This window comes from Stegostoma tigrinum, chromosome 24 (assembly GCF_030684315.1).
Source record: "Stegostoma tigrinum isolate sSteTig4 chromosome 24, sSteTig4.hap1, whole genome shotgun sequence".
NCBI classification, from domain to species: domain Eukaryota; kingdom Metazoa; phylum Chordata; class Chondrichthyes; order Orectolobiformes; family Stegostomatidae; genus Stegostoma; species Stegostoma tigrinum.
Window position 1 is genome coordinate 43,972,613 of NC_081377.1, and position 18,836 is coordinate 43,991,448.

At 43.0% G+C, this 18,836-nt stretch overlaps 1 protein-coding gene across 8 annotated transcripts in view; it reads right to left on the reverse strand.

Moving 5' to 3' along the window:
- ahdc1 (AT hook, DNA binding motif, containing 1) overlaps positions 1-18,836 on the reverse strand; it is a 207,702-nt gene that overhangs the window by 46,604 nt on the left and 142,262 nt on the right. For 7 of the 8 annotated variants that reach the window (XR_007250156.2, XM_048558008.2, XM_059654407.1 and 4 more), the window contains exon 2: positions 11,688-11,786. The exons of the other annotated variant lie outside the window; for it this stretch is intronic. The gene's annotated coding sequence lies outside the window, so the exon portion shown is untranslated. The remainder of the gene's footprint in view (positions 1-11,687; positions 11,787-18,836) is intronic. 8 annotated transcript variants of the gene reach the window in all.

The following is an 18,836-nucleotide window of genomic DNA, read 5'->3' on the forward strand; positions in this document are numbered from 1 at the left end:
TTTTGCGGTATCCAGTGTCTCCAACTGTTTCTTGGTATCAGGTGGAGTGAATCAAATTGTTCGAAGACTGAAAGTTGGGGACCACTGGACAAGGCTAAGATGGATCATCCACTCAGTACTTCTGGCTGAAGATTGCTGCGAATGCTTCAGCCTTATCTTTTGCACTGATGTGCTGGGCTCTTCCATCATTGAGGATGGGGATATTTGTGGAGCCTCCTCTTCCAGTGAGTTGTTTAATTGCCCACCACAACTCACAACTGGATGTGGCAGGACTGCAGAGCTCAGATCTAATCTGTTGGCTGTGAGATCGCATCGCTCTGTCTGTCACTAGCTGCTTATGTTATTTGGCGAGCAAGTAGTCCTGTTTGGTGGCTTCACCAGGTTGATTCCTCATCTTCAGGTATGCCTGGTGCTGCTCCTGGCTTCCTCTCCTGTACTGTCCATTGAATCAGGGTTGATTCCCTGGCTTGATGGTAATGGCTGAGCGGGGGATATGCCAGGCCATGAGGTTACAGATTGTGCTGGAGTACAATTCCGCTGCTGTTGATGGCCCAGAGCACCTCATGGATGCCAAGGCTTGAGTTGCTACAGAGATAATGGGAACTGCAGATGCTGGAGAATTCCAAGATAATAAAATGTGAGGCTGGATGAACACAGCAGGCCAAGCAGCATCTCAGGAGCACAAAAACTGACGTTTCGGGCCTAGACCCTTCATCAGAGAGGGGGATGGGGAGAGGGAACTGGAATAAATAGGGAGAGAGGGGGAGGCGGACCGAAGATGGAGAGGAAAAGAAGATAGGTGGAGAGAGTATAGGTGGAGAGGTAGGGAGGGGATAGGTCAGTCCAGGGAAGACGGACAGGTCAAGGAGGTGGGATGAGGTTAGTAGGTAGATGGGGGTGCGGCTTGGGGTGGGAGGAAGGGATGGGTGAGAGGAAGAACCGGTCAGGGAGGCAGAGACAGGTTGGACTGGTTTTGGGATGCAGTGGGTGGGGAGGAAGAGCTGGGCTGGTTGTGTGGTGCAGTGGGGGGAGGGGACGAACTGGGCTGGTTTTGGGATGCAGTTGGGGAAGGGGAAATTTTGAAACTGGTGAAGTCCACATTGATACCATTAGGCTGCAGGGTTCCCAGGCGGAATATGAGTTGCTGTTCCTGCAACCTTCGGGTGGCATCATTGTGGCAGTGCAGGAGGTCCATGATGGACATGTCATCTAAAGAATGGGAGGGGGAGTGGAAATGGTTTGCGACTGGGAGGTGCAGTTGTTTGTTGCGAACTGAGCGGAGGTGTTCTGCAAAGCGGTCTCCAAGCCTCCGCTTGGTTTCCCCAATGTAGAGGAGGCCACACCGGGTACAGTGGATGCAGTATACCACATTGGCAGATGTGCAGGTGAACCTCTGCTTAATGTGGAATGTCATCTTGGGGCCTGGGATAGGGGTGAGGGAGGAGGTGTGGGGGCAAGTGTAGCATTTCCTGTGGTTGCAGGGGAAGGTGCTGGGTGTGGTGGGGTTGGAGGGCAGTGTGGAGCGAACAAGGGAGTCACGGAGAGAGTGGTCTCGCTGGAAAGCAGACAGGGGTGGCGATGGAAAAATGTCTTGGGTGGTGGGGTCGGATTGTAAATGGCGGAAGTGTCGGAGGATGATGCGTTGTATCCGGAGGTTGGTGGGGTGGTGTGTGAGAACGAGGCGGATCCTCGTTGCTACATCTGTGCAAAGTCTGTCCCATTTAGCACAGTGATAGTGCCACACAACACATTGGAGGTTGTTCTCGATGTGAAAGTAGGACTTTGACTCCACAAGGACTGTGCGATGGCCATTCTTACCGAAACTGTCACGGACAGATACAACTGCAGCTGGCAGATTGGTGAGGATGAGATCAAGTGTATTTTTCCCTCCTGCTAGATCCCTCGCCACCTGCGGCAGACCCAGTCTAGCAGCTATGTCCTTTAGGATCCGACCAGTTCGATCAGTAGTACTGCTACTGAGCCACTCCTGCTGGTGTATACTGAAACCCCCCACCCAGAGTACATTTTGTGCCCTTGCCATCCTCAGTGCTTCCTCTAAGTGTTGCTCAACATTGAGGAGTACTGATTCATCAGCTGAGGGAGGAAGGCATGTGGTAATCAGCAGGAAGTTTCCTTTTCCGGGTTTAACTTTAAGCTATGAGACTTCATGGGGTCCAGAGTCAATGTTGAGAACTCTTACAGCAACACCCTCCTGTCTGTATCCCACTGTGCCACCCCACCCCCGCCTCTGCTGGACCTGTCCTGCCAATGGGACAGGGCATATCCAGGGATGCTGATGATGGTGTCTGGGACATTGTCCTAAGGTATGATTCCGTGTGTCAGGCTATTTCTTGACTAGACTATGAGACAGCTCTCCCAATTTTGGCACTATACCCCAGATGTTAGCGAGGGGGATTTTGCAGGGTCGATGGGGCTGTTTCTACCATTGCCTTTTCCAGTGCCTAGGTCAATATCAGATCACCCATCTGGTTTCATTTCTTTGAAACTGTGCAAAGCCACTCTGTTGTACCAATTGCTGCAAGGTCATTTCAAATGGCATTCGAGAGTGTACCACATTGCTGTGGGTCCGCAGTCACATGTAGGCCAGACCAGATAAGGGTGGCAGATTTTGTTCCCTGAGGAACATGTGTGAATCAGATGGGTTTTTACCCAATCAGCAATGGTGATCAGCAGACCCTTAATCCCAGACTTCTTTTCTAAATTGTGGAATTCAAATTCCATCATTTGCCGTGTTGGGATTTGAATCCGGGTCCCCAGAACATTACCACTAGGCTATCGCCGACCCTACCATACACATTGGGACACAGAAAACCTTCTAGCCAAAGTTAAATTGTTTAAACAGTATTCAGAGTAACAGTTTCTCAATATGGTAGTATACAATGCAGAAAAGCAAGACATTCAGATTTGCTTAGTAACTGGGAATAAATGCTTACACAGACCATAGGGCATAGGAGCAGAATTAGGCCATTTGGTTCACGAGGTTTGCACAGACATTTGATCATGGCTGATATGTATGTGAATCTCATTCTCCTGCCTTCTCGCCATAATTTCACGCTACCATTTAGGAACCTAATTGATCTCTGTCTTAAGTACACTGAGTCATTTGGTCTCCATAGCCCTCTGAGGCAATGGGTTCCACGAATTAACCACCCTCTGTTTGAAGAAATTCCTCTTCATCTTAGTTCTAAAGGGTCGGCTGTTTACTCTGATGTTGTGCCTTCGGGGCCTAGTCTCTCCTACTAGTGGAAACATCAACTCTGTCCGAATTCTGTTAATTTCAATTAGATCCTCCCTCATCCTTCTAAACTCCATCAGTACAGACCTCAAGTTTTCAAGTGCTCCTCATATGACAAACACCATCTCTGTGACCAATCTCAAACTGTCTGAGCCCCTCCAAGGCCAACACGTTCTTCCTTAGGTACGGAGCCCAAAACCGCTTGTAATATTCACAGACGCAGTCTGACCAGAACCTTACACACCCTCAGTAGTACAACTCTGATCCAACACATTGGATTAACTGATAAAGGATTAAAAGATCTCCAAAAGATATGGGTCACATGAGAATCAGATGAAATTTCATATTCACTGACGAGAATTCATGTCATTTAGAAAAAAAACCTCCAGAATCCATCAGTCCCTTTGAGAGAAGATGCACAGAAAAGGGCCCATTATGATTTTTCAGATGAGGAGCTGGAAAACAGAACTGTAGACTTGGTGATCGCATCTATCCCACATCTACAATGATTGTGGAAGAGCTGAATTCAGAGGGGACAGCCCTTGATAACAAGGCTGCATTTGATCGAGTATGGCATGAAGGAATCCTACCAAAACTGGAATCAATGGAAATGGGGGTGGGGGGGGGGGGGGGGGGGGGGGGGAATATTCTCTGCTGGTTGAATCACACCTGACACATAGGAAGATGGTCATGGTTGTTGGAGGTCAGTCATCTCAGCTCCAGGACATCTCTGCAGGAGCTCCTCAGGTAGTGATCTACGCCCAACCATCTTCCACTGCTTCATCAATGAGCTTCCCTCCATCATAAGGTCAGAAGTCAGCATGTTCACCCATGACTGCATGATGTTCAGCACTGTTCACACCTCCTCAGATACTGAATCGGTTCATGCTCACATACAACAAGATGTGAACATTATCCAGGCTTAGGCTGACAAGTGACAAGTAGCATTCACACCAAGCAAATGCCAGGCTATGGTCATCACCAGGAAGAGACAATCCACTCACTGCCCCTTGACATTCAATGAAGTTACCATCACTGAACCCTACACTGTCATCCTTCTAGGGATTACCATTGATCAGAAACTCAAGTGGACTCAATGCATAAACACAGTGGCTACAAGAACAGGCCAGAGTTTAGGAGTTCTGCAGTGAATAATTCACTTCCTGGACCCCAAAGTCTGCCTCTATCTATAAAAGTATAAGACAGGGGTGTGACGGAATACTCCTCACTTGCCTGGACTGGTGCAGCTCCAAAAGCATTCAAGAAGCTTCACACCGCCCAGGACAAAGCAACCCACCTGACTGGCACCACACCCAAATGCATCCACTCCCTCCACACCAACACTCAGTAGCAGCAGTATGTACGATCTACGAGACGTAAAGCAGCAATTCATCAAAGCTCCTTAGGCAGCACGTTCTAAACCACTGCCACTTCCATCGAGAATGACAAGGGCATCAGAAATATGGGAACACCACCACCTCCAAGATACGCCCCCAAGTCACTCATCATCCAGACTTGGAAATACATCATTGTTCCTTCACTGTCACTGGGTCAAAATCCTGGAATTACCACCAAAGAACAAAGAAAATTACAGCACAGAAACAGGCACTTGGCCCTCCAAGCCTGCGCTGATCCAGATCCTCTATCTAAACCTGTCCCCTATTTTCCAAGGATCTGTATCCTTCTGCTCCCTGCCCATTCATGTATCTGTCTAGATACATCTTAAATGACGCAATCGTGCCCGCCTCTACCACCTCTGCTGGCAATGTGTTCCAGGCACCCACCACCCTCTGTGTAAAGAACTTTCCACACATATCTCCCTTCAAGTTTTCCCCTCTCACCTTGAAATCGTGACCCTGAGTAACTGAGTCCCTCACTCTGGGAAAAAGCTTCTTGCTACCCACCCTGTCCATACCTCTCATGATTTTGTAGACCTCAATGAGGACCCCCCTCAACCTCTGTCTTTCTAATGTAAATAATCCTAATCTACTCAACCTCTCTTCATAGCTAGCACCCTCCATACCAAGCAATATACTGGTGAACCTCCTCTGTACCCTCTCCAAAGCATCCACATCCTTTTGGTAATATGGCGACCAGAACTGTGCGTAGTACTCCAAATTCTTCCCTAAGGACATTGTGGGTAAACCTACAGCACATGGACTGCAGCTGTTCAAGAAGGCAGCTCACACCCACCTTCTCCAGGGCAACTAGGGAGGATCAACAAATGCTGGCCCAGCCAGCGATGCTCACGTCTGAGTGAATAAAAAAGAAAAAGAATTTGCCCGACAAACTGAAGACTTAAAGCATCAAACAGCAATGAAAGAACAAACATAAGTACAAAGCAAAGTCAATGAAGCTTACAGCTGCTCAGCACAAACACGTGTTTTGATACAATCAGTAAAACACCCAAGCATGGCAAGACATGTGGAAGGTGCAATTTTCTGCAAGCACTAAGGGAATGTCCAGGTTTTGATCAATTTTCTTGAGATATGTGACAGAAACAGCCATTGGCAGAAACAGTGCACCAGAGCAAAGGCTGATCCTACCATAAACAGCCGTGCACTGACCCAAACAGATCACACACAATGAGTCTCTCAAGGCACAAGAAAGACCATCTGCTATCCTGCCAAAGGCCTATACATGAAGTGAGCAACAAACCAGAATTTGAAGATGTACATGGTTAGACAGAGTGTTGAACATATTTCACACTTGCATCCTTATGAAAAACATCCATATCATCAAACAATTTAAAATATTTACAAACTTATAGTATATATTCTTAGAAATTGGTGAAATTATTAATTATCGACTCATACCGACACAAAGGGCATGTGCCAATATACTACTCCTGCAAATTCTAAAACAAAACAGAAACGGGAAGCCATGATGAAACCAATGGGTGTAATACTTTCAACATATGACAATTCCACATGCAGGTCAATAGCTTTGGGATGCAAGCACAATCAATCCACTCTGATATCACTGATCTTCGGCATCATAAACATTGCTGATCCAGCTACTATAGAACATAGAACAGTACAGGCCCTTCGGCCCACGATGCTGTGTCAACCCACTATTCTACTAAGATCAAACTAGTCTGCATACCTTACATTTCACTATCCTCTGCGTGCCTATCCAACAGCCACTTAAAAGTCACTAAAGTATCTGACTCCACTACCACTGCCGGCAGCTCATTCCATGCACCCACTACTCTGTGTGAAGAACCTACCTCTGACATCTCCCCCATACCTTCCTCCAATCACCTAAAAATTATGCCCCTCATAACAGTCATTTCCACCCTGGGAAAAAGTCTCTGACTATCCACTCTATCTATGTCGCACCTCTCATCATTCTTCGCTCCAATGAAAAAAAGCCCTAGCTCCCTCAACCTTTCTTCATCAGACCTGCCCCCCAGTCCAGGCAGCATTCTGGTAAATCTCCTCTGCACCCTCTCTAAAGTTTCCACATCTTTCCTATAATGAGGTGATCAGACGTTGACCACAATATTCCAAGTGTGGTCTAACCAAGGTTTTATAGAGCTGCAGCATAACCTCACGGCTCTTAACCTCAATCCCCCTGCCAATGAAAGCCAACAGGCCAGACACCTTCTTGCCAACCCTATCAACTTGGGTAGCAACTTTGAGGGATCTATGGATGTGGAACCCAAGATCCCTATGGTCCTCCACACTGCCAAGAATCCTGCCATTAACCGTGTTCTGCATTCAAAGCCGACCTTCCAAAATGAATCACTTCACACTTTTCCCAGTTGAATTCTATTTGCCACTTTTCCAGGTTGAATTCCATCTTCCACTTCTTTTACCAGCTCTGCATCCTATCAATGTCCCGTTGCAATGTACGACAGCCCTCTACGCTGTTCATAACTCCACCAATCTTTGTCATTGGCAACCTTAATAACCCACCCTTGCACTTCCTCATCCAAGTCATTTATAAGGATCACATAAGTATACAGATATACAGAATGCTGTGAGATTTCACAAGTTAGAATCCATGAATCAGTGAGACATCAGCAATACAACAGAAACTGCAGTCAACTACTCAAGTACTTGCGGAAATGAACACGAATTTCAAATAACAAACACAGAATACCACTTTCCTCTGAATTAGAGGTACTATCGTGTTCTGATGTGGAGAAAAAGAAACAAAGTCGAAGAAGAAAAAACTGAACAAATAGCTCAGTGTAAATCCAGATTTCAGAATACAATCGCTGAGATGAAGTATTTAGGGGATACCTCTGCTCAGCTTGCCAACAAAAAAAAAGCTGAAAGAGAAAACAGGAATTTGTTTGAACTACAACCTCTGTATCATTCACCTAATGAAAAGGCTGACCGATTGCAGGAATATCTGCAGAAACCTGCAAGTAAAACAGGTCAGGCTCAGTAGCAGCAGCTATAAGTATTATCTTTCTCCAAGCAACGCTGGAGAAAACGACAGTCCTGCAAAGGCAACTGAATGTATATATCAAACGTACCAAGAAGCTACAAGTGACTCTTTGTCCTGTTAGAAATAAATGCAAGTGATGATACCCCATTGGAAGAGCTCAAAAAGGGCACAGAGAAAACAAAATAACCACTGAAGCAGAAGAGGTTCTGGCTTCTATTAAAACAAGAATAGCATTAAGTTGAAATACTCAAGGAAAAATATATACCGGACTAGAAGGCCAAAACATTGACAGAAAAATCCATGGTGTAAATCCCGAAGCCACAAAATGAGAGAGGCACTCCGACGTCAATGCCAAAAAGATCTGATCCACCCAAAGTAGTTTGAGGAATAAATCAGTCAATACCTAAACTGGAACAAAAGCTTGTGTGTCGCACATCAAAGATAAGGAAATTTTGAAATAAAATCTGCAGTCGACAGTAGAAAATCTTGACAACATAAACAGGAATGCCAGATATCATCATTGACAATTGTGGAAATTAATGGAATCCCCAGACAAAGTCAAGATCATGACATTTGGATCTACCTGCAAATTATCTACAAGTCATAGAGGCTGATAGGACCACTAGGACTTTAAAAAGTTAAATCATCTTTTGGAAAGGAGGGGCATTATTGTGTGTGTATACTGCCTCGAGAGAGAGCTCACTATAAGGATCCCGTGTGTAGTGTGTATGTAATTGTAAGTCTGCCTCGCAGTAATTCTGCTGTGAGCTTGTGACCTACACTTACAGAAATCAGTTCGTTTGCAATAATGTCAGTTTCATTACTTAAAATGTTTTGAACAATCTGACTCAAAGTTTATTAATCCCAGATAAACAAATGATCGTCAGATCATTAACATAACATGTTTGGCTTATAATACAGCTTCATAATATTCCTGTGAAGTGCCTTGAGATGTTACAAAATCAAAAATTGCTGGAAAAACTCAGCAGGTCAGGCAGCATCTGAGGGGAGAAAGCAGAGTGTTAAGACGTTATGGTGCATTAATGTGCTATATAAATATAAGTTGTCCTACAAATATGACAAATATTTCTTCTACAGTCAACTAGGAAGTCAAGCAGAAATGGCTACATTTCTTTTTTGACAGTCTTTAAAATGTTTACCAAAAGTCTGTAATCAACAGTGGTTTGGATCAAGGTGAAAAGGGGCTTTTTGAAAGATGCTAAGATCAGGGCCTGGTCATGTGGTCCCGAGAGTTACACTAAATAACAACTACTCCACAGTTATATCACAAATGACATGACAGGTTGCTACACTGGAAACATGAAACAATAATGCTGAGAGATATGTCATTTAACAGGCATTGATATACCCCAAAAGATGCAGGCAAGCTGCAAATAGACAACAGTTTGAAGGTATCAAATTCTGAGTGGAGCATCTCTAACCAATACGTTTCAATATTTTTTCAAACTTCATAGGATAAACAATGCAACAATAGGTACTGAAATGACAGTTGTCATGGTTATATGACCCTTTACAGACTGTAACCCTGGGACAAAGCATTGCAATATTATTTAACAGTTGGTTAATTTCAGTTATAAACATAGGAAACAAAACAATGAAGGCACTCGAGGTCAAATGAAGACTGGAGATGAATGAAGTAGCTGAAATCCGTTTTGCATTTAAGCATTACTAAAAAAATTAATTCAGTCAATTGTGTGTAGCTTTGAGGAGCTATGGCCATAATCACCCTAAAACATCATCACTATGCTAAAATCTCTTAGAATTTGTTTTATTCATTCCCAGAACGTAAGTGCTGCTGGAAGGTCTTGCATTTATGGTCCATCCTTAAATATCCTCTGAGATGTCTTAACAAGTCACTCAGTTGTTTAAGGATCAACCATGCGGTGGTGGTCCTGGAGTCACTGGGCCAGTCCCGATAAGATGGCAGATTTGCCTCCCTAAAGGAATTAATAACTTTGTGTCCTTTTACAACAATTTGGTAGTTCTACAGTCAGCGCTCTCAACACCAGTTTGTTATTTGACATTATCAGCTGCTATGGCTGGATTTGATCTTATGACTTTAGATAATTTAGGTTACCAGTCAAGTCACACAAGTACAAAGCTACCGTGTCCATAAGTTGCTCCCCAACTTCAACTACAACAAAAAGAAAGTGGTGCTGTAAATAAAATCTCAAGACACCCAAGTTATAGAACGTAGAAACTGATGGTCATGTGATAAGAGAGAGCAACGGTGAAAGAGAGTTACACCTAGGTTATCTGAACAATGTTTGTTTAATGTTCTACGTTACTGACAACCTGGTGTGCGTAAGGACTCGGAGACAGGTATCGTTCTTTCTGGCATTGTTGAAGTTCTATATCTCATCAATGTAAAAAAGCCCAGAAATATTTATGACCTTCATTTGAACTAAATTCACATATTGTCTGAATCTTTTGTTACCAACTGTTTTGTTATCTACCTGCTCCAAAACCAAAGGTTTTTCCTGCAAGATAATGTTCTGTGAATTTTTAACATAGATTATCATGTGTAATTAGATTGAAACATCATTGAGAACTGGTCAATGTCTTCATATTCCTAAAATCTAAACAAAATCCAAGCTTTTGAGTCATCTTGCCCAAACTATGAAGAAGGGAGTCCCTACATAGCAACCTCCATTGAGACACACACACAGAACATTCGTATGTTTGCAATATTCATTGAAAATAACCATTTTCCAGCTTGTAATAATCATACACTATCTTGCTGAAAGATATGAGCTGTTTGTTTAGACAGCTGTAAGGGAAATACATCAAAGGGTTAAGACCACACTTTCATAAACGGGTTAGTTAACATTTTCAAGTGCCTTGTGAAGGAAAGGATTCCAATTTCCAGTACGATGCTTTACACAGAATCAATTCTCAATAGAAATAGAGACTAATTTTAAAAAAAAGACAGCATTACTCTTCAAATAATATTTCTGCTGTATGATTTATATGCACATAGACACTTGATGTATCACATATAAAAACCCTCAAAATAAAGCAAATCTCACACTACTAACCTTCTCTCAGTTGATTATATTTAAAACCTACAAGGGGAAAAATGATCATAAAAGAAATTGTGGCATCTTTCAGCTCGGTGATGAAATTTTTCACTCTGTACTTGCAGTTATTTTAGCTTTTTCCTCGTTTTATCCATTTATAAAAGGTTTTATATAATTTCTCTTTGTCCTCTGGTATACTGTAGGTGGTTCTTGTTATGTAAGTCTTGTCACTACACATTGCAGACATTTTCACAAAATGCAGACCCTACTGTCGAGCTTGCTTCAGTTGTTATTACCTTCTCCCAATCCATTTGTTATGCAAGTTAAAAATCCCAGCTCTGCAACATTTTGTACCAGGCAACATCTTCTCCATCATCAGTACAGTGCTGGTACACCGCAGATCACAAACACTTTCCATCCCTCACAGCAGATGAATGACACTTTCTTGACTGTTATTTCTTTACGAATGACACACCACAGAGCAGAGAAGAGTGGTAGGTTTTTTTTTTGCAGGGAGCAATTTTCACCGAGCATGAAGATTAACTGGCAAAATGTGTTTGCGAAAATTTCTAGTGCCCACCCTCCTGGATGAGAAGGGCTACACAGGGACACACTCGAGGGAAAAAACAGATGAAATTTAAGGAGAAAAACATACTCACATGCACACAGAGTTTGGTTTAACAAGAAAACTTGGGAAGAAAAGCATTAATTTCAAGTACACCAGTGTGACATCTGATATCAATTTCATGCAATGCCTCATTCACCAAATGTAGAGTAAAATCCATTATTTAACTATAAGACGACAGTGGCCTGTCTTTTTATCCCCCCCCCCCCCACCACCCCCCACCTCCACCCGTGCCTCACTCTCTGCCTCACAGATTCCTCGATCTTTAACTGGCAAGGTGCACTTTACTGACACATCATGAGAATGCAACAATAATGAACTAGGCCTATTAACAAAGACATTGTAAAAATAAAGGTTTCATTACCTTCAGCCCCAGTACCATTTGTTCTCAAAACTGGCACAAAAAGATGCTCATTAAGCTTGAAGCCATCTGGCTGTAAGTGCTGTATTACGAAGGAGAATTCTGTAAAAAGAAGTATATATGATACAGATGGGAACAGCCAGTTTTCTGTTAGTGGAGGACATTCTTAAAGCCCTTTTGGTGGAATAGGAAAACTTAAAACAGTGAATCATTTGCATAGAAGACCAGTCTTTTACAGATGTAAATTCTGAGTGTGGTGTAAACAAATGAAATCGCACTGCAGTCCTACATTTCAGCTGGAATATAACATTTATAGGCTCCCTTGCTTGGCATAAGCCAGGGGCGGGGAATGGGGGGTGCTAGTGGAGACAGGGGGAGACAGAGAGCGAGAGAGAGAGAGGGAGATATGAATGTTTGTAATTTTTTGTTGTGATCTATAACCAGACACCAGGAAAAAAACTGTACAATTAAGTTTGTCTCATCTTTCTCTCCTCCCCCCTCAGTCTCCCAGAGGTACAGCATGTTTTTAATTTAAGACTGAGCTCTGCCAGCATTTTGAACACCACAAATTTTCCTGTTATTGTCCTCAGACACAGGGCACGAAAACGCATACACGATTAACACAGACCACACAAATACACAGTGTTCTGCCTGGCAGTTTTTAACCACATTACAGTGGCACATCAAGATACCTCTGTTTCAATGTGGAGAGCTGGAATGAGGGAGGCCAGTTGGTGCTGATGGTACATTTTTGGGATCAAATGCTTTCTAAATAATAAAGCAACTACAATTTGTCATAAAATATTTATTAATAACAAAGCACTGACTGATGGAGTTATTTAAAAATTAGACAGTTTGATTTACTTGCTGTTTGCAGTGATGAGGTGCTACAGTGTATATTCAGAGAGCAGCAAGACTGCAGGTGTCGAGAAAAATAATTGGGTCAGAAAAGGTTGCACAACATGTTCCCCTAGCCAATTATTGGAACAGCGTCACCACTTAAAATGAGCACAACAAAAAAAATGGATGTAGTTAAGACAGTCTCACTTAATTATTCGTTTTTCAATGACTCACTTAAACTACTGCAGCTCCGAGCTCTTGAAGGAGTTTGCTCACCTTGCATTGCAAAGGCACAAGATTCTACCAGGCTACTCAAAAATTGCAACTGGTTGAGAAGTCTGTTGTAATTTTTAGAATGTTTATGAATAGTTTCAAAGTTATGGTTCACTTCCAAAAGCCCAATGACAATTATGGCAAATGTTAGCACCAGCACACCCAATGCCTGAAGAAATTCTCTTGTGCAATTTTCCTTCTCTCTCAGGCAATTTAACTTTTAGGAAATCATCCGCAGTAGAAAAGGCAGCTGTCAGCACTTGTTCTGCCGGCAACACTTTTACTTGAGCAAGAAGGATGAGTCCCATCAAAACACACGTCTTGAAGACAAAAACCCAGGCTGACCATGCCCCCCGCCCTGGCAATACAGCATTGAGGGAGAGCTTCATTGTCAGAGTAATCTTTCTTATGGGATGTGAAACTGAGACAAATCTATCCTCTCAGCCGGCTGTAGACATTTCTATGGCGCTGTTTTGAAGAGCTGGAGATGGAGTTCTCCCCTGATTTATGGCTAATATTTACCCTTCGGCCAATATCACTGAAGAGATGGTCATTATCACATTGGTGTGGGGGGAAATTGCTGTGCACGTATTAACATTTCCAACACCACAACAGTGACTACACTTCCCAAAAAAAATAGTGCTTCATTGGTCACAATATACATCAGGATGTCTCGAAAGGCACTGAATAAGGTTTCTTTTTTTTTGCTTTCACATCACTCATTAATCTTCAACATTTATCAGTGAAGCTAATACAGAAACCTCAAACTTCCAGTACATGAATGACATCGCTTCATTAATATACTATTAGTCACAGGATGGCCACATGAAACCTCTTTCACTTATATTGATACAAGCTCAATAGGTTTGGAAACATAGAAAACAGAAGCAAGGGTAGGCCATTCAGCCCACTGTGCCTGCTGCACCATTCAACATAATCATGATTGATTCTCCATCTCAATGTCATATCCAGCTCTATGCCTTTTGGCCAAATGCAAGAGTTGACCAAAGAGGCTGAACTGCACAATTCCATGGCATCAACCAGCTGAACATGAAATCACAGGGAAAAGTGTCCTACTTATGTAACAAATTTAAGATCATAATACAATCACTGAGGAACCAGAACATTTAGAACTTTATATGATCTCTACCTGAAAGAAATACCTTTAATATCCTTTCAGATATCTATTCATAGTATAAATCATTTGTCCACTTTGCTATATAAATTTCCCATGGTCAATTCAATAGTAATCCAACAGAGAGAGTCAAAATGATGACAAAACTTAATGGTGAATGTTAACCCAAGCAGTAATTTATAAAGATTTATGGCGTTACGTACACAGTGAACAATCAATGCACCATCACAAACTTCTCTCACTGACAATCCTGTAATACAGATGCAGGAGATGTTAACTACAGGTACAGCAACGATATGAGATGCTCCCTATCATGGCAATTGCAAAATCCACACAATGCTACTGCTTCTTACTGCGTTAATTTAAATATCAAGTGCATCAATTTGTAGTCCCAATTTAGAACTCACTGCTGTCTCCTCACAATCACATGTGAGAGCTCAAAGCGGTAATGATTGGTGGCCCCTCTTCTCCAGGCTCTGAGGGATGGGAAAGACACAAATTGTCGATAATACTGTACCACATTCTAGTGGGCTGCACCAATCCCCACTGTCTGGCTGAAAGCATGGCTGAGTTGATGTTATTGAAAATGACACAGAGAGCACACTGCACACATAAACTCAGCTCTCTTGTTGGAAGTAGACAAACACACGTATTTATGAGCAAACCAGTCTATGAACATTTTAATAGCTGTATACTGTGAACATAGACACAAATTAGAAGTAGGCTATTTGACCCATTCAGTCTGCTCTGCCATTTAATGTGATTATGCCTGGTTTGTTTGTATTCGGAATTCTACATCATATCTATCTCAAGTTACTGTTGGATTCCCATACCTCTCAAGAATTGATTCACTTCCGCCTTGAAAAATATTCAATGACACCATATCCACTGCCTCGAGGTGGAGAGTTCCAAAGTTACATAACCCCGTGTCAGAAAAGAACATTGATCTTGTCCCTGTCCTGAAAAGGTGCCTCATAGACTGACCCACAAGAGGAATCATCATTGCCATATCCACCTTAATCACTTATACACTTCAATCACGTCAGCCCCTCAACCTTTTTCAAACTGTAGCAGATATTGGCCCAGTCTGTCCAATCTGTCCTCATAATTCAACCCACTCATTTCAGGTATCAATCTGGTAAACCTCCTTTGAACCACCATAAATGCATTTACATCCTTCCTTCAATAAGGAGACCTGAACCGTGTACTGCCTTCAAGATGTGGTCTCACCAATGCCCTCTATATCTGAAGCAGAGCATTCTTACTTATCAGTTCTATTCCTCTCATCATAAAGGACAGCATTCCATTAGTCATCTTAGTCATGAATTATATCCTATGTACTAGAACACGTAGATCCGCCTGCACACTGGATTTTTGCAGCCACTCTCTGTTTAAACAGGAGTTTCCTTTCTTTATTTTCCTGCCAAACAGAAAAACTTCATGTTTCCCCAAATTATACTCCACATGCTAGAATTTTGCTCAACCACTAATCTATTTTTATCAGTCTTACACCCTTGTCATCTCATCATTACAGTAACTTTTCCAGCAAATGTAGCCCTTGCTCCATACCAAGTCAGCGAAATAAATGGTAACAAGTTGATAGATCAGCATGAACCCCTGTAGGAAAGCACACATTACATTTTACAAACCTAAAAAAGACTCAGTAGACATACATTCTGTTTTCCACCAACCAGTCAACCTTCCAGCTATGCTAGTATGTTACCAGACGAGATCAAAAGCATCTTTTTGGCACAATAACCTTTAGCATGGAATTTTGTCAAATACCTTCTGGAAATCTCAATTTAGTAGGTCAATGAGCTCACCTTTATCCACAGTGTGTGTTACTCCTTCATACAGCACCAACAGACTGATCAGGTCTGGTTTCCTTTCAGTAAATTTGCTATTCCATACACATTCTTTTCTCTCCTGTTTCTTAAACTGGGAAAGGAGGCTTTGGTACATACATTTTTTTGCAGTTCGTGGCAGAACAACTTGTTTTGTAGTTTTATAGGGAACTTAAAAAATTTAACCTAAGCCTTGAGGCTTTGTTCATTGCTTTTGGGTTTGAAACTGAAAATTTAGCTTTTTACCCTCCTCTTATTCCCTCCTCTCTGACTGTCACCGTATCCAATCCACCACCTAACCTCAAACCCCCAGTAAAAAGTTACAGATTTCCCCCCCGCTCTGATTAAATCCTTGACGGCTACAAGCTGAGGCAGGATTTGAAGATCCTTCAATTTACACCTGCAGATTCAAGATGGCGGTGGAGTAGCAGGGCAACACGCAGGCTCTTGTTGAGGGCTCCCCGGCATGCTTTCTTTCTTTTTACTTCTGCTCTTTTGCTTTCGTGTTTTATTTTCCTTCCTTAGGAGCCTTTTGTGGCGGGTCAGTCGGTGAAATGGGCTGGAGTTGGCCGTGCACAGAACGGCAGTTCCTTCTGGTGGTCGGAGGTGGGAGGAGGATGTGGCTCCTCACGGTGACTGAAGGTATTACCAGCAGCGGCGGGGATGTCCCCCCACCCCACCCTTCCCCAACCCGTGTTCAGGGCTGGCGACAGGGCTGGCTGCCCCAGCAATTCGGAGCTGACGTTGCCGGCAGGGTGGCCAGAACGCGAGAGATGGCTGTGGCCCGTCCTTGTGCTGAAGTGCCCACGGAGGGCACTCTTAGCACCACTGAGGCGACAGCAAAGCCAGGGACTCCTGGTCGCGTTTGGGGGTGGGGGTGGGGGGGTTCAGCACAGGGACCTGGCATCAGCAAGATCAGCCCAGCAGCAAAAAGACGGCAGTTAAAGAGTATTGACTCCTATATTTACTCCCGGTCTGGCACGAGTGGCAGTAGAGGATGGGTGGTGGCACATCTGGCTCAGGTCTCAGTTATATCATTTAGCCTTTTTATTCTTAAACTATTCAAGATGGTTCCAGATTGTGGCAACTGAAGCTTTTCACTGTATTTTACTGTAGTTTTCACTGTAAAATGTGACTAACAATAAATAAATAAAGCATTAAATAAATTATTTCGAAGCCTCTACCTGAGCAAAAGCAGCTGCTTGTTGCAGGCTCACTAGATATAAGATCTTGCAATTCAAAAACACAAAATTGATAAATAAAAAAATGCAAAAAGTGGAACACTTGTATTAATATTGCTATATACCACGATGGTACCAAGTCAAAAACATTACCCCCAGCTCCACCCACAATCCTTGCCGCTCCTTTCATGGAGCAATGATTCACATTCCTGTCTGACACCGACACAACGTTAAACAAAATGCAGTGAGCTACAAAGTTAAATGGAGCTCCTCAGAAGCTTTCTTTACTTCTTTCTGTAATATAAGAGACTTGTGTGTAGCATGTTAGTTAATTATTGTGACATTAGCACTGTTTAATCCCCAAGCCAAAGGCTGCAGGGCCAGAAAGGTACAACACTGGTTACACCCAGACAATGAACCAAGTCTTTAATTGGCATCACATGGAGGTACAGAGGCATCGGTCTCACTGGAAACATCTGGTGACAGTAATCTCTAATACAATGCAGGGGAAGAATACAGAACATAGAACAGCACAGCACAGTACAGGCCTTTCGGCCCACAATGTTGTGCCATCCTATCATCCTACTAAGATCAAACTACCCTACATTAAACTATCCTCCATGTGCCTATCCAAGAGTCACTTAAACATCTCAAAGTATCTGACTCCACTACCACTGCCGGCAACACGTTCCACACGCACCCACCACTCTCTGTGTCAAGAACCTACCTCTGACATCTCCCCTATACCTTCCTCCAATATAGATCTGCTATTTCCCCAGTTCTTTTACACAGGGTGCTGCTCAGTCCCTCGTACAATATTTGTCAAAAAACGAAAGTACTGAATGTCTGGAAACAGAACTGCATATGCCAAGAGAAAACAGACACTGCTACTATCTGAGTAAGTTCTCAGTAGTGTTTCTAACACAAGTACACACGTATGCACCCCTGCAAGCAAGTCACCATCCTGACTTGGAAATAAATGAACATTTCTTTACCGTTGTTGAGTCAAAATCCTGGAACCTTTGCCCTCACAGCATTACAGACGTCCCTAAAACAAATAGACAACAGCAGTTCGAGAACACAGCTCTCCGCCACCTTCTCAAAGTAAACTCGGGCAGGGGATTATCTCTGATTAATAGGCTATGTTTGAAGCAGTACATACCAATTCATGTACATTTTAGCAAAACTTCCCTTCAGAGCTTTCCCAGGCCAAAATGAATAGAGAATTTATAGATGTATAAATTGGATTTAGTAAGAATCGTGGTCAGGGATTGAGGAAACTACTGTCCCCTTGCTTTGCAGTGACGAAGCGACAAAACAAGTCAGAACTCTGCTCGGCCAGGTCAAAGCTGTAACTCTCACACCAAATATGGGTCAACTGTGGCTCAGCAAAGGAAGTGAAAGATTGTACCAGATCATAGGAGGATGCTCAAAGTTACCAAAAAATAGTAAGCCAGACAATTGGGACCGTTTTATAATTCAGAGGAAGACAAAGAAATTGTTAAAGATAGGGAGAATAGAATATAAATGTGGAGCAAGGTACATAAAAATGGCTGTAAAAGCTTCTACATGTATGCAAAAAGGAAAAGATTACCGACGCCAAATGGGCATCCACTGCAGGTAGAGACAGAAGAACTTATAGCAAGGGAATAAGGGAGTGGCTAAAGGAGCGGTGCGGGAGAGAGGGGCTCCCTTTCACAGGCCACTGGCATCAGTACTGGAACAGGGGGGTTCTGTACGACTGGGATGGTCTCCACTTGAACTGAACTGGGACCAGTGTTCTAGTGAGAAGAGTAATAAGCTGGTCAACAGGACTTTAAACTATTCAGTGGGAGGTGGGAGGCGGATAAGTGAAGGGTAAAACTTCCCCTAGTGGGGA